We start from the raw sequence: 14,683 nt of genomic DNA, 5'->3' as shown, positions 1-14,683 counted from the left end.
GGTATCATCCTGGCAACCACATTGTTACAGGGGCCGCCTGAGGAATTGTCTTCAGAGCAGCAGTCACGTAAACAGCAGGGATCCTGATCCTTCTGAGCATGCGCCCTTGCAGTTGTGCAGGAAGAGCAGCGAAGCAGTCTTGGTTGAGTGAAAATACAAAGCACTGAGCTGATCGAAGCACTCAACCTTCAATAGCACCATTTCATGATCTGGCACACTTCCCAATCCCAGAGGGCTTGTTTTTGCAGATTTGCTGCTTGTAGTAACAATGTAAACAACAAGCATATAGTGAGGTCTTTGATGTGCCTGAGACTTCGGGGAGTACAGGGGGCAAACCATCAAGCTCTTGGAGTCACTCAGTGTTACGTCCTTGGTTCTTTAGCAGGCCAGAGGTGAGAGGTCAGCAGGCAGCAGGGCAGCTCAGAAAAGTAGGGAAGCAATTCATCAGAACAGTCAGTCATAGCAGAGAGGCAAACCTTTAGCACAGCAGCCTTTACTCCAGCATAGTCCTTTCCAGGTCCAATAGTGTACTGACTTTAGCAGGTCAGAGACCCAGTACTTACATCAAAAAGTGCCTTTGATGGGGGGATAACTTCAAAGGATTTTTCTGAAGTGCGCAGGGCACCCTTTCAGCCAAATCCTGGCTCCAGGCTACCAGATGGGGGTTATCAACCCTTTGTGTGGGCTCAGGCCACTACCCTCTGAAGTGTAAGCCCTTCCCATTCTCCCTGCCTAGAAAGACCCACAATATGCAGATGAATGGAGATGCAGTTAAGTGTCCTGTGTCTGGAGGGAATGTACAAATGTAGCTGTCACCCAACCCAGACAAGATGTGTATTGGAGACCAACTGTCAGGCACACAGAGTAGTGAGAGCAGATAAATGCCCATTGGCATGTCTTGAATAGTAATAATTAATCCAGCTTCACCAGTAAAAAGGATTTATCATTACCATTCCAATTATATGAAACATGATGTAGCTCCTCTTTTCTGATCAGAAATTACAGCTTAAAAGTATATTAAGGAAGTCCCAGTGCTGGCCTATGAGAGAAACAAGGTAGTGTGTCGAAACAATGTAGGCATTTATCACACCTGCCTTAATAACTCGCCGGAACTGTGAATGCATCTCCACAATGCATTGCTTTACCACGCAAGTCATTACAACGACTTGCCTTAGGGAAAGCACTGGCCTTTGGAATAGTATAATTTACTATTCTAACTCCAGTCTGTACCACAGTAGAGAAAGTGTAAAGTCCAACATCAGTCCAACAATGCTTTCCCTAAGGCAATTCATTGTAATGATTCCAATGGCAAAGGAATGTGTTGTAATGACGCATTAGTGGTTCGGGCTGCATTGTAAAGGCACAGAGTGGTTTGAGCTGCGTTGTTAAGGTTGTTTCCCGAGAAACAAGCCTCACAGTAATGAAAAATGACTTTGGGAGTTTTTCATCACCAGGACATTTAATACTTAAAAGTACATGTCCTGCCTTTTACATGGCACCCTGCTCTATGGGCTACCTAGGGCCTACCTTAGGGGTGAGGTTTATGTAAGAAAAGAGGAAGTTAAGGCTTCACCTGAGATTTTAAATGCCAAGACGAAGTAGCAGTGAAACTGTACACACAGGATCTGCAATGGCAGGCCTGAGATATGTTTAAGGGCTAGTGAAGTGGGTGACACAATCAGTACTGCAGGTCCACTAGTAGCATTTAACTTACAGGACCTGGGTAAAGGGTATATCACTTTACAAGGAACTCAGAAGTAAATTAAATATGCCAATTGTGGATAAACCAATGTCACCATGTTTAGGGAGAAGCACATACACTTTTGCTCTGGTTAGCAGTGGTAATGTGCTTAGAGTCCTAAAGCCTACAAAAGATACAGCAACAAAACAGGAGGTGAAAGGCAAGAGGTCTGGGGTAAGACCACCCTAAGGATGCCAGGTCTAACAAAGTGCTACTTCATCCCAGAGTTCTAATAAACAACTGGAGTGCTAACATTTTGATTTAAAAACAAAAGTCAGGCACTCTTAAATACCAGTTTGTTGGAAGAGGAGCTGTTGAATTTAAAGCCTTTCCTGAGTCGCAAGCTGAAGTACCTGAGCAATGAGATGTTAATGCAGGAATTAAACCAAAGGTTGAAAATGTGATGGTATATATGGGTTCTTGGTAATTTGAGGCATTATGGGGGTCATTCCGAGCCTGGCGGTCCATGACCGCCAGGGCCGGGGACCACGGAAGCACCACCAACAGGCTGGCGGTGCTTCCAGGGTCATTCTGACCGCGGCGGTAAAGCCGCGGTCAGAAAAGGGAAACCAGCGGTTTCCCGCCGGTTTTCCCCTGGCCCAGGGAATCCTCCATGGCGGCGCTGCTTGCAGCGCCGCCATGGGGATTCCGACCCCCTTCCCGCCACCCTGTTTCTGGCGGTTCTTACCGCCAGGAACAGGATGGCGGGAACGGGTGTCGTGGGGCCCCTGGGGGCCCCTGCACTGCCCATGCCACTGGCATGGCCCCCTAACAGGGCCCCCCTAACAGGGCCCCATGAAGATTTTCACTGTCTGCTTTGCAGACAGTGAAAGTCGCGACGGGTGCAACTGCACCCGTCGCACCCCTGCAACTCCGCCGGCTCCATTCGGAGCCGGCTTCCTCGTTGCAGGGCCTTTCCCGCTGGGCCGGCGGGAGCCCTTTTGGCGGTCGCCCGCCGGCCCAGCGGGAAAGCCAGAATGGCATCCGCGGTCTCCTGAATGACCGCAGAATGACCGCCTATGTGTTTTTAGAGGTGTTAAAACAGTTAGAGAGAGAAGTACAGCCACCCTTTCCACATCTGTTTACTTACCAGGCCCATCTTTTCAGCATCTTGACCACTCCCTAACATTGGTTAAACTGACATTATCGTTAGGGTAGGTGCTAAGACCTTCATTTGCATTTACAAATTCACTGGAAAAAACAAAGGTAAAAATTATGTTATACATAGGGCTTGAAAAGAGACAAGAACTAACATTAAAAACACATACACCACTGAAAAATGGCAGCTATAGATAAGTCAACTAACTATAACATGCACCACATTCATGCACTGCTTATGATCTCATATTTTATACCACACAATATGTTAAATTACATCTCTACTAACATCACTTGTTACATTTGAAGAACAACACACCCAGGGTTGGGTGCAGAAGGATGTGTCAGAAAACATATTTTGTTGACATTTTATAGTCAATGGAAATCGATCATGAATAAGTTATACATGTCACTCCACAATATCACAGTTCTCTAAATGAAAAAGAACACCCTAGTAGGTGACACTCAATGTTCTGTTGGCTATCCATAAGTCTCAATAAATGCCTACATTTGATCGCTTATTTAATTACATATGGACAGCAATCTTGTCCCAGGGAGCGTATAGAAGACGTTCATTGTGTCAAGATCCCATTGCTTAACACACTCACACAATAGGATATGGCTCATCATGCCCATATGGGCAAGCATGTAATTCCAGAGCTCAGAAAAGATCATCACAGAAGATCAAAGTTCTTATTGAACAGTAACTTAGTATCCAGGGTGTCGCAAGGTACCTAAACAAAAGCAAGACACAGGTGTAAAGCAAGTTCTGATAATTACAAATAAGGTGGAATATTATTAGGGAATGGTGATTTCTTCAAGCATCTCAAAGGTATCTCAATATCAAGGGATTAAAAGCACGTGCTGGAGAGTTTTTGGTGTGCCCACCAACTTTCAGACAGTAATAAAAATGCCAAGATAAATCTGGTGATTAATCTACCCGGTGGAGAAATTATATCTATCAAATTTGGCTCAATAATAAAGTAGGGCAGAGGGTTAATGTGTCTGACGCAAAGCATGTATAAGATCACATAATTGTATTTTTGTAGCTAGCTTAGTGGGTGGCTGCTTTTGTTACAGAGATACATTTGTTATTTGCCTTTCATAAGTTAAAATCCTTCTAATATAGCACAGTGAGCTATGAACTGGCATCAAAGAGTTGCATGCAAGCTGCAAGGCAAAGGTTTAGAACCTTATGTTTTTCCCTAGTCTTTCGTTTGGATAGAAATAAATTCTTATTAGTAATGCTAACCCGAACCAACTGTGCCACGTTTTAAATCCTGAGTTTGTGCTTGTCCAGACCAAGCACTCTTAAAATATACTGACCACCAGTATGGATGGCATGTGACTCCTATAAACTGTAGCCCTAGTTGTCTTATGTAATGTTACCTGATTCATTGTCTCTGTATAACGTGTGTGTGACATAAAGTGCTCTGCCACCCTACGTTAGTATGAGTAAGGCTATAAAAGAAAGTAAATACAAGTGCATGAGGAGCTGTGTAGAGTTCAGGGGCTCCATTGAAGGTAGGTAGTGCGTGAATTCAGGGACAAAGAAGTAATTGGTGAGCCCCATTAAAGAATGTCCCACTGGGTGCCATCAGTGCTAAGCCGTCCGTGCATGATACACGCTTTGTAGTGAGCAACTTAAGTAACAAAGTCATACATTTTTTATTCACAATGATCACAAAACTATTTCTACAAGTACTACACATGTGAGTGAAAGTGCCTTTATCTTTGCCGAACGGAGTGTAGAGAGCCATTTTTTTAATCACGTGGAATAACGCAGAGAACAAATTGTGTGAAAAAACACATTTTCCATACCCACAGTACTCAGGATTTTCTACACCGTGGACAGATAGTAAGGGGTAGGGTTATAGATAAATAAGAAGATGCATAGAAAACTACCAGAATCATACATTCAGTTAACCTACGACTAGTACGTCCATGAATAAGGTAAACATTGCAAAGATCGCATTATTTATACCGTGTTTGCGCTGAAAGAGTGTAATTTTTTTACGCTAATTCAGCGCAAACTTAACTCTATATTTATATTTTGATGCTAGACCTGCCTAGCATCAAAATATTGAGATTAAAGTCATTTTACAGATGTGTGAACCTACCTTGCATCAATGAGATGCAAGCTAGGCGTTCCCATCCAAAAAATGACTGTAAGACCTTAGCGCCTTATTTATCCTCCTGTGCAAAAAATGGTGCATGGGGGGAGACGGCCCTAAATAATGTCGATAAGCATTCTTAGTGCCATTATTTAACGCTTAGGTCAGGGTAGGTGTTAGGGGACCTGTGAACCCATTTCCATGGTCAAACACCATGGAAAGAGCCCACAGGTGCCCACCCTAAGCCCCAGGAACACCCACACCAGAGGGACACCAGGGGATGTGGGACCCCATCCCAGGTAAATATAGGTAATTAGAGGTAAGTATTTTTTAAATGAAATGGGCCCCCCTACATGGCACTGAGTGCTATAGTCATGCCCAGGGGACCCTTGTCCCCTGTGCTGGCCATTGGGGTGGTGGGCATGACTCCTGTCTTTCATAAGACAGGAGTCATGTGGTATGGATGGTTTTGTGACAGGAAAGGACGCCATGCTGGTTAGAGGAATTTGTATAGCATCTAACCAGCGTAACATCATTTTTTGGTGCAAAAACCCCTTCTCCCATATCACCACCCCCACCAGGCTAATGTCATTTTCTTTGACGCTAGCCCACCCGTGCAGGATTCCATAAATTTGGCACCAGACTGGTGCCCTGGAGTCATGCAAGCCAACGCTATACTTTTTGACGCAAATTATGTTTGCGCAGTTTTGCGTCAAAAAGTATAAATATGGGCCTAAGTGCATACAAGCCTACACAGCTAACACTGATTTCCTGGGTTACTAATGAATTACAGGAGTACACTATGAGCACTGGTAGTCTAAGTAACAGTAACTCTTATTGAATAGGACCCAGTGCCTGTTTCATTGAGTCAGACCTGTTAAATGCAATCACAACAAGCATTGGCCCTGCCAATAGGTCTCGTCTGTGGGAGAGCTATTATCAGCTTTGGCAATAGGGTGGGCAACGCAGTGCGGTAAGCAATGGGTGGGCTCTTAACCCTATGTAAGTAAACAAAATGTCTTGCAAGTATCGGTCTCAAGAGAGAACCTTAAGAACTCTCATGGCGGCAGTACAGCAAATGCAGCCCTGATTGTTCAGGGATTGGCGAATGGCAAAAGAAAAGAGTAAAAAAAAACACTAGTAACTTTACACAGTTAAAGCATTCTCACAAGCTGAGGTTAACTAAAGCTCACACTATTGCAGTGCAAAATTAGAGTCAGCCAATTAGGATTGGGGTGTGGTGTCGGGACTGGAAAGGAATTGTAGGTTGAACCAAAATGCCATTGTTTACATGGGGACTCTAAAATGACCAGCTCAAAGGGCAAGGGCAGGAAGGAAATGGCCCCATCTACAGCCTAACACTCCGGATAAACCACTAATTAGATATAATGAGGTTCCCCTAGCGAAGGCACTGACCAAAGAGCGAATCATACCCAAGCTCGCAATTCTGCGACAAAGGGTCTCTGTTGCTACAATTTACTTAAACTTAACACATTTTTTAAGTTGTATTTTAATTTCCACATTCATATCTGATGTTTCTCAAGTCATTGGCGAAGTACACTTCTTGGAGCTTTTCCTACAGAATAATAATTGCAAATCATACTGTATTTTAGAAATATTAAGCATAGCGAAATAAATGCATAACATGCCGTTGAGATGTAATTTGTAATGAATATAGTTTTGCGCCCTAAGTCCACACTACAATTTACAGTGTGAACTAATGCAAGAACCTAAAGTTAAGTTGCCAAAAAGAAATATTTTAAGTTAGCATAGTTCTCAGGATTTTAAATACACCATTACTATTGTCTGATATCAAGAATCATGCAACTCGAAAGACAGGTTATACACACACTATTTGTTATCAAGAGCGGTCTGGCTGCATAAAGAATTGTGAGGCGAAAGAGCTTATAGAAAAGCTACAGAGCTGACCTTAAGGTTGGTGGAATCAGAAGGACGCAACAACTCCTTAGAACTCCTTCCTATGTTTAAAGGCAAAGGAAGGCGTACATTGGCTGGCGTACATTAGCTTTGGTAATGGCTGAGGATAGAAACCAGGAAGTATGATTCCATAGGCTGGAGAAGCTGTCTGTAATGTATCTCTAAGGGGCGGGTCAACGTTAATGAGAGATGGCAGAGTGAGAAAACGGATCTGCTGCAACTAAAACGTCCCGAAGGAGAAGGAGAAGGATTATACGGTGTACGGTGCACGTCCTGTCCTGCAAAGATATCCATCGTGCAACACAAACATAGAACAAAATAAAAAAATAAAATTAAAAATTGAGGTGGGCAAGCCGTGCAGAACATAAGAAAGGCAGGCGGCCACCGTTTTTAAAGATAAAGGGCAGCATGCCGCACTGATCAAGGGATAGGCATGCGGCGCTAATGAAGGGAAGTACAAAGTAAAAAAAAAGTTCCTGAGCCAGTAACAATAATGGAAAAAACGGAAGTTGACAAGTCATGAGGCGATGCTCCAGGGGACTGAACGAGTTAAAAAAGGAGGGACCAGAAAGACATAATACCCACTGGAAAGCAAGGCATTTTAAAAGACAAGCGATCACACAAATCAGAAGCGATGGGAGGAGTCCAACTCCACAAACTAAATACAAGAGATCGTCCTGACAGCGAAAGCTCGACCTAAAAACGATAGCGGGAAGATGAGAATGAAAAGTCATAGGGCACCAGCTTTTAAAAATTATTTTCCCACGCATTTAAGACGGAAACCGAGGAGACCACTTCTGATGTGACAGAAAATAAATTATGCTATTGTAAAGATGTGTTATTTTAATTCCTGAGTAGTTTTGAAATAGAGGTCTTCTGCCGCAGTACTCAACAACATTTTAAGCTCAATATGCATTAAAAAGCAGAGGACGAATTTTTATAAAACCAGTAATTGGTGAAGCTTAGGAGCAGCCTTCCCTGCAATTTTGAACTCGAGAGGTGGAATGATGTGCATTTGTTCTTCGTGTGATAGCGTGGATTGGTTTGTGTTTTTTTCGGGCACTTTTAATTAGATTTCTCTTTGCTACACAGTGATACTTCATGTTAATGTTCGCTCTCCGTCAACACCAAAAGAAAAACAATAAATCGTGATGCAGACAAGCAAATTTCGTTGACAAATCTATCCAATTATGTTTTCTGTCCTTATAATGTTTTTGGACGCCAACAGCATCATCTGGTTGGCAATGTATGACACCACACAAGCTTTTTTTTCCAGGGTGTTTAAAACGTTTGCTTTGAGTTTTCAGTCTACTCCGGAAACAGTGATTGGACAATGGTGAACACCAGTGATATATTACTCTGTTTAGAGCACACTGTGTGCCCTACTGTTCTCCAGCTGCGAGTTCTAACACAGTGTGACTCACAATTGATGTTCCCTTCTCCTGGCTCTGCAATGAAAACAAGGATTCAGAGAGAGTTTTGATGAAAGCCAGCTTGCACCCAAAATATGATCACAGATTACACATTCTGCTTCACAAAATCAGGATTTCTTTAGTTTTACAAAGGTGCGCTACTGAGGTTAAATGGGTAGGTAGTAGGTAGGTAAACACCACAATCTCATAGGTTTGTGGAGATGCACAAACCTCGTGGAAGTAGTTTCACATCCTTTCAATGCACATAAAAATATGCCTGTGGAAGGTGGAAGTAAGTGCCTTCCGGGTTTCAGAAAGGGATGGGAATAGCAAGGCAAGAAGAAGTTGTTTCTCCACTGCAAAGTATATTTCCTCTTTCAAGAAAAATCACACAAAATAAATAAATGCTTACAAATCAACAATTCTGCATGCTTTGCACATGCAAATTCACTATTTACTGGAAACTCTTCATGAGTGCATTTCACCAACTGGAGTACTTGTGCCAACCTTCTGCCAGCGATTTTCTGAGGTACTCCTGTGATTCTTTGTGAGTAACAAAAAGATAGAAATGTTCTCCAATATCTGGAATAAACCTAGTTGAGTAAATTCACATCTTTTACTTGCGTGACTTTTTGAACCGACCCAAAATAGTCAGAACGGGCAGGAATTTGTCTGATTGAGGAAAATAGTTACACTCATTTGTAAAATAAGCCACGCCTAGAGAAAGAATGCCAAAACAAGCAAAACACAAACTCCGGCATTTTGGACCAAAGTCCAGTTATGTATGTTATGTATTTTACCCTTCCTTTACCATAGTCTCAACATTTACTGGCTTTGTTTCTACTGGCTTTTCGCATCAGTGTTGTTGTATTTTTACTGTTTTCCATTATTCATTTGATTTATCACTTGTGTTTCCTTCTTCTGTTGCTAGTTTTATTTTTCTCCCCTCTGTTTCTGCTTTTGTTGTCTTCATTATGCCTCTATGAGTATTATTTATTTAATTGTACATTTGCTCCTGCATTTCCCATGTTGCATAACTTGATTTACTTCCTTTTATGGTAGTTTGCTTGTGGCAATGCTTTTACCTCACTGCCTCTAATCTGTATTATTATAACATTTTCCTCTGCCTTCTTCACTCAGCCTTATAGCGGTCTCCTTTTCATGATTTGCACTTTTTTAATCATACTGTCTCAGATTATAGACGCTCTATTAGACCATTTGCAAGCATCACTGCCATCACGATTTGTGAATTTAATGTCAAGGAAATGGGCAGATGTGGGTTCCTTGTTCGCTGTGCTATAGGATAGAAGCTACAACTCACTAAGTAAGCCAAAACTGATCAGTGATTTGCTTGTATTCCTTTCTAGAGATGGCCCCTGACTGTCAGTTTAGGGTGGAGATTTCCCATGAAGATCAAGATTAGTACTTATTGGCATGTGGCAGGTCTCTGGAGTGGCACAGTGGGAGAAAATGAATCCAATGTAATGCAACCCCGAAAGATTGACAATGGTTAAGCTACAATGCTATTTTCAGCGACCGAGGCTGTTTCCCTTTCATATGTATTGGTCTTGATACCAAAGTGTTCAATCCTTTTCTCCCTTGTTTTGGAAGAATTAATTTTTATTTGGGGTTGGGTATCAGCGAGCAACCTAGCTGCCCATTGCATCTGCCCTATGTAATGTTACGGATAGTCTGATGCTTCCAAGTCTCACTCAGTAGATGGACGTTTAAGCATGGGCACTATCACTCTGTCTCTGAATAGACCCTATCTCACAGAAGGAAAATGGAGTCCAGTTCCTTTAAACTTTTTATGAACAGGAGCATATAAATAATGAGTGGATACTAAAGAAAGTGTGAGAATGCAATCATAGTTGCTCTTGTTATTCTAACATTAAACAATAGGAGAAATGATTTCCATAAGGGTACACAGCTCCTAAGGGCTGATGAACCCCATTGGCTCTACCTACGATTATGTCCCAGTCATTATGATTTACCTGGAATTGTAGGTATCAAAATGTTCTGATGTTCCCACCATAGATTTTGTCCCGGAGAATCCATTTTATCTTCAGTAAGTTTCAATCTTATTGAGAATATACATGATTCAGGCCATTTTACTTTAGGCTTGACATTTCTCCGAATTGATCATGCATTGCCATCAACAGACCTGAATCACTGTAGGTGACTTTGATGTAAGTAGTATGTCAATTGTCTTTCATTAGATGTTAGGGGGCATATTTTCAAGCCCCTTGTGAAGCTGGTGTTTCACTTTTTCTGACATTGCGGTGGCACAGTGTGCACACTCATATGATCTACAAGGCCAACCAAAGTCACTTTGTGTGGCTTTTCATGGCGATGTAGATATAGTGTAAGGAAATACAGCACAAGTCATGGGTTTTGATGCATTCCCAGATTTACAAGAATCTTTAAACCTAGGAATGCAGCAAAACTGTATCCCTCCCCAGTGCAGGTGCAATGATGTTAAATATCTTTATTTCTGTTTGTTGTGCTTCTTCCTGCACAGCAACAATCCAAACCATAGTGCAAGGGTGCCTGTATTGGTGTGAGGCATCAAATTGTGTGCCAGCACAGGGGGAAAGGACACAAATTCAACATATCTTGTAAATACAGTGCATTTCTACCCTTTCCAATTGGTGTAGGACAGCACAGCAGAAAGACATGCAGCGCTGCCCTATGTCAATTCCTGGACAATATGTCCCTAGGTACCAACCTGTTAATATATATGCCTCTGATTCTACATTTAATTCTGAATATTTTATCAAAAGGCTCAATTGTCAAGGTGAAAATTAAAGGAGAAGTGGTACATCCTTGTTGCATTCCTCTTTCTATTCCCTAGAATTCTGATATTACACTTTCCATGCCAACCATTGCCTGTGGGTGGGCATGCAACATGGCTATCCATGTCTTTACCTGTTTTCTGATAGCTGTTCCTTTCAGTATTTTTTAAATGCATTGTCCTCCAACAGTATGAAGTTCCTTTTGAAAGAGCTATTTTGATTACTACAAGTCAATGGATTGAAGTGGGAGTAGCCACTTGCCAACCTTCAGATGAGAGGTTATGTATTCCTTGCTAGTACAAAGCAAATTTGGTCCATGTGGGTCATCACTGGCAACCTTTTAAAGCATTCTGTTTTCTATGATATTCCCAAGAACTGTTTAATTTGTGTTGAGCATAGACAAGATCTGTAAGGTGTCCTGTCAAAAGATTCTCAGTTTAGTTTAGGTTGAGGCACTATTAGGGCTTCCTTGGCTGGGTCAAATAAGACACCGTTGGACCAAGCATTGTAAAGATCCACCCGCTTAGGTGTTAATCCATCTATGTAGATAAAGTAAAACTCAACAGGACGTCCAGAAACACCCAGAGTCTTACCTATTGCCAAATATGTAATCACAATCTTGACCTCGGGGATAGTTAATGGAGACTCTACCATCTCCATCAATTGCAGGGGTGAAGGATCACAATATGCCCTGTCAGGAAATGCTCCTCCCTCTACATCAGTTACAGTAGTCATTTCTTCATATAGATCAAAGTAGTAATTAGTAAGATCACATTTAGCTCTTGCAAAATGTGCACAAATGTAGCATTTTTGCTCCTAACTCCAGTAATCGCACTCCTCTGTGTTCAGGATGAACCAACCCTGGCAGTAACAACACAACTTTATCCCCTTCATTATGCTATTGCTCTACAGGTTTTATAATTTTGTGCACCTCAATTTTTCAAACAGTTGCACATATTGTTCTGTAATGTTAGTGATTTCTACTAGAAACTCTAATGTAAGCAAACCATTATGGCTAGACTGTTTCAACGTGAAGAGATTGATCAACCCTCCCCAGCTTTTGAACAACTTCATTGGCTTTTGTTTGCCCACAGATTTAGGTTCCAACTTTTCTGCATGACCTTTTAAGCATGTTGATTTAGCAAAAATTCTCTTCAAAACATAATACCTCTCTACATCCAGAGCCACAACCACAGATGAAGCACAGCAAATCTGATTGTTCAAATCAGAGTTACTTGAATATGCATACATGATGAACAATCACATGTCTGGGCACTCAGAACCAGGATAAAATATGCCCAGTCTAAAAAAAACAACTATATTTTTCATATTTGTAAAGATATATAACAATTAGATTTTTTACAGAGGAAGAGGGACATGCCACAAGGAAGACCGAAGCTGTAAATATATAAAAGCCTCCCACCCTAACAAAGGGACACATTCTCTCCTCAGGAGCATAGCGATGAATAAACAGCAAATGCATTTCTGAATCTTCAGACGATCAACAACTGCTGCGCCACGAGGAAAATTTGTGCAAATGGAAGCCTTGATGGGAAATATTTATCATTATGATCAATATGAAGTGGTGTCTGCCACAAGCACCACCATACTAATCATTAAAATAAAATATTAATATCAGTGATCCATATGCATTTTATAATGCATTCCAAATATGTTGCATCCCCAGGGATCCTTTATGCCATACATGCTATGTTATTACTTTTAATATTTAGTACCATATTTAGAGTTTGTCAGGTGGGATGCCGTGTCAACACATAGCAGATATTCCGTCTACTCTATTACAAGTGCTATAAAATGTAACAAATAATTTGGGGGATGGGATTTATCCGCCTTGTTTGTGATGCAATATCCTGTCCGCTAGACTCTAAATAAGGCCCATGGTTGGGCTTTCACTTAAGCTGTTGTGTTTTCAGTTTTAGGCTTACATGTTACAATCAGTGTCCAGTTCATAAACAAACCAGTAACATTCTTGCTGTTCTTTTCATTTAAAACATAAGAGAATCAGTTGGTGCAGCATCTTTCATTCTATCAGGGCCAAGTTAATCAAATTGTGCCATCCAGAGTACACGCACTTCACATTGTTATAAAATGTAATACTGATCCAAAGGCAGCAAGTGGATGTAATTGAGAACAATCTATAACCATGGAAAATATTTTAGAGGGTTGTTTTCCCCTTCAGATCCTACGACCTCAAATGGAATGGAGAGATTTTTCCCTAATGGCCTCATAACTCTGAATCCACCTTCTTCAAAAATTCAAGTCAAGTGAACCACATTATCTTTTCAAACACCTACGTGCTTTAATGGTGTTGGATTGCTAATAACAATTAGTTGTCTTCTCTAACTACAACAGGCGGGATATTCTGGACCATTTTGCTCATATTCCCACTAGACTTGATCGCCAACTACTTCTGATGTCTTGAATGTACTTCTCACCTACAGTTCGGCACACAACAATCTTGTTAGAAATCTTCAAGCTAAATTACATGCCAACGCATACTGAAAACTAGCATTCAATTCCATTTCTGAGAATATTTAAACATGTGTTTACTTTTTTTATAGCATGTTGAATTTGACTACAAGTATTGGGAAATGTAATCATTTTGCAATGACAGCCACTATAGCAAATAACATATAATATATAATAATTCGTATGAATGTAAAGACACAGAAAACACATTCTAGCAATGCCTTTGTGGAATTAAGTTAACGCACCTCTTAGTTCTTGATACATCGACTGATAGTGGAATTAATGTGGCGCATTTTCTGTTTTGCCATATGAATCTTCACCTGACAAATTAAAGAATACAAATTTCATTTTAAAAATATACACGCCTTAACTTCAGCTTTCAATTTATTGTTTAAGCATGTAAATGAACTAATATCACATATATTGTAAGGTGCTGCATACATCAGGCACTGTAGTCCTACTATTGTTATCGTTGTGACTACTGTTACAAAAAAAGAGTCAGACCAGTCCTAGTTTATGGAAATTTACTATGAAACTGACGATTTATTTAACACGGAAAGACAATTTAACCTTTAGCAGAAGTAGGACCGCCTCGCATCTACAATTGAAATTAAGTTTTATTCTTTTTATTCCCACTTGTAATTTGCTAAATGTATGTTAGTAGTCTTCGAAATGTTGCACTGTATTTTTAATAAATTACAATGAAAACTGTTATTTAAGATTTTCCAAGGGCATCGATAATCACGCTACAAACAGAGCCATTGAAACTTGCCAAGAGGATGTTCTCTTGTCAATACAAATAGTGACAGGTTAGAAAAAAGTATCTTTGAAAGATATTTACAATACGTTGTTCAAGGAGTTTTATGTGTTTACTGAACCACATTTTTTGGTATGGTTTCTCTGTTCATGGATGTCTGTGGATTATGTGTGCAGATTGGAAGTGCCTCTTAAAATAGAAACTGGCTGATGTTGATGATGCATATAAAGTCCAACTGGGATTTAGGGATAGCCTTAATGGGTGTGCTGAAGAACTCTTTTGACATAATATGAATGCCGTAGTAGCATTTATTTAAATATTGGCCGAACTTTCTGAAA

The 14,683-nt window shown here is 40.8% G+C and overlaps 1 long non-coding RNA gene across 1 annotated transcript in view; it reads right to left on the bottom strand.

Moving 5' to 3' along the window:
- Positions 1–2,863: 2,863 nt before the first annotated feature.
- LOC138285395 (uncharacterized) overlaps positions 2,864–14,683 on the bottom strand; it is a 716,556-nt gene continuing 704,736 nt past the window's right edge. The window contains exons 4-5 of the long non-coding RNA XR_011201587.1: positions 13,834–13,908; positions 2,864–2,932 (exon numbers count right to left, since the gene is read on the bottom strand). This is a non-coding gene — a long non-coding RNA (uncharacterized lncRNA). The remainder of the gene's footprint in view (positions 2,933–13,833; positions 13,909–14,683) is intronic.

The sequence above is a fragment of the Pleurodeles waltl genome, chromosome 3_1 (assembly GCF_031143425.1).
Source record: "Pleurodeles waltl isolate 20211129_DDA chromosome 3_1, aPleWal1.hap1.20221129, whole genome shotgun sequence".
In the NCBI taxonomy this organism is placed as follows: Eukaryota; Metazoa; Chordata; class Amphibia; order Caudata; family Salamandridae; genus Pleurodeles; species Pleurodeles waltl.
Note: the sequence above shows the minus strand (reverse complement) of the source record. Positions and strands in the feature narration are given on the sequence as shown.